The following is a 2439-nucleotide window of genomic DNA, read 5'->3' on the forward strand; positions in this document are numbered from 1 at the left end:
AGTTCCAATATATTTGGAAATACTGGAACATTACACTTTTCCACATTGATATTCAGTTCCATCTTCCTATGGAGTAAAAGATACCCACTGTACTTTTCTCCCTTGTGGCTACACAGCTGAAATACATTTCCCGGAGTATAGCCACAGTCATCAAACTATGGTGATGCACCATGCATGGTTGGTAAGTGGTGAAACTGACATTTATCACTGGAGATCTAAGGAGTCTGTCCCTCAAGGTAGAGTGAGGACGTGAATCCCCTGCGCTCCAGCTTCCCTGAGGTACCACAGCCCTTTAGGCAGAGTAAGTTGAATGTCAAATTCACTTCAAACAAAACATTTCTGTTTAGTTCAACGAACCAAAACATCTCATTTTGATTTTTCCCAGTGGGAAATTTCAATTTCTACTGCAAAAGAATTTCCTATTTCAAGGAAAATTTCCAAACAGCACCACCAGTCAGCTTTAGGGAAATTAAAACAAGGTTAATAACATGGCCAGGTTTAACTACCAAACAGAAGAAAGATATGTAGCCACTGAAGCCCCAGACAGACTCAAGAGTATTAATGGGATTGGGATAGGAACCAAATAATAGCCACCCACAACTCTCAGGTTTGAATAAATAGAATGCTCTGTTTTTTGTGAGACTGTCTCCTGGAGCTGAGACATAAAGCATTGAAACCTTACAAATGTCTGTCAAACCAGCTCGACAGAATAAAGATGTAGCTCATGATAGCAGCAGCAGGCTGTCAGCTTTGTGAGAGACTCTGAATAATTGTCTATTTTCCAAATATAATTTCTAGGAGAACAAGGAATATAAAAGCCAAAGAGAAAAATGCAAACAAATAAACCCTCCTAAACTGCCTGAACTTCACGTTCTTTGGAGAAAGAATTAATTCTTGATAAACAGACCACCAGGCTTTTAGAATCTGTTTACTGTTAACATCTCTGATTGCTGAGCTGTCTGTCTGGTTAAGAGCTGGACATGGCCCTTGTTGGAGCCAGTCAATGCTTCTCCTGGGTCAGCTCAGATAAAAGGATTAATTCATAGTAGTCTGTGTCCTGAAGTGAGAAGAGGTAGACTCCGCTTATTTATTAGTACTGTAATTAACTTAGTTGTATCATGCTAGACTTCCAAGCAAGGGAAAACAGACTGAGAGAGCAAGGGCTCTACCTATGGCCTATAAGAGCACAGTTTAAAAGAGTATTATATTTTCATAATTAATTTTCTCCTATTAGGAATTGTTAAGATTACTTGTATGATCATAATTCAACCCTCTCGTTTGTGCACAGTCTCCTTGCACTGCTCTTCCTAGTTTCCCAACTCAGGGCTCCTCATCTGATCTACTCCCCTGTCCGTTCCCTGGCTGACATTCTTCAGCTCCTGCCCCAAAATCTTGCTGCAATCTCAGTATCACCCACTAGCTCCTTGTTCCATTTCCTTTTCCAACCTATCTTGGTTCTTCCTCCACATTATGACTCCCTGTCACATCCATCTCATCTGTGCCAATCTCCCTCCTTTGCCCGCTCCAATCTCTTCCCCGCAATTCCCAGATCCAGTTTCAGTTCCTTCACTCTGCCAGCCTCTAGCTTCAGTCCTTCCCACCCCAGGCTCTTTGCCCCAGTTTATTCCCTCTACATTCTCATGTACTGCTTGCTGGATATGGAATGACTTCTGGTGTAAAATGAAAATAGCTCTCTTAATAAGAGACCTATTTACAGAGATGGTGCAGCAGCTGGTAGTACTCAAGCTATGGGCAGAGCAAGTTCCTGTAGATTTCTCCATACCCTTCACTCAAACATCTGTGCTCCATTGTTTAACTTCTGTTCAGTGTGCTGCCCTCCACCCCCTCTGCTCAATCTCATCCCCCTCTGCTTTAAATCAGGTGCTAGTTTTCCCTCTCCAGGATGCCTGGCCCAGCAAAGTGGTCATTAAGAGCCTGAAGGCACAGACAGAAGTGACAATTTTTGCCTGATCTACCTTCTGAAAGTGCTCTATAGCCACGACTAAATACAAGTGCATGGCTGCACATCACTTTAAAAGAGCCCAGTCCTGTGAAAATCTAAACCCTCATTACATGCTGGTTCAGATGAAGGCAGTCCAAAACTGAGCACCCTCAGTAACTTCTGTCTGCGATTGCCAGGAGTAGGGGGTCGCTGATGCAGCCCAGTACTGCTCCTGGCACTATTTTCAGAACGGAAGAGGGTAAAGGAACAGAGGGAGTTTATTTTGGGGATTGCCCAGCTAGTGTTGGAGGGTGGCATAAGTGGGTTGGAGACCCCAAATGGGGGTTAGGGGGCGGCTTCAATCCACCCACCAAGCCCACTACAACATATCCAGGGAAATCCAGAATGGTCCTCCTTCCCCTGCCTTTTCCTTCTCCCATCCTGAGTCAGCACAGGAGCTTGGTGGTTTGGTGGGGGGGAGGGGGGAAAGGGGGGAG

The sequence above is a fragment of the Gavialis gangeticus genome, unplaced genomic scaffold (assembly GCF_001723915.1).
Source record: "Gavialis gangeticus isolate Ggan-Ray unplaced genomic scaffold, GavGan_comp1, whole genome shotgun sequence".
Taxonomy (NCBI): domain Eukaryota; kingdom Metazoa; phylum Chordata; order Crocodylia; family Gavialidae; genus Gavialis; species Gavialis gangeticus.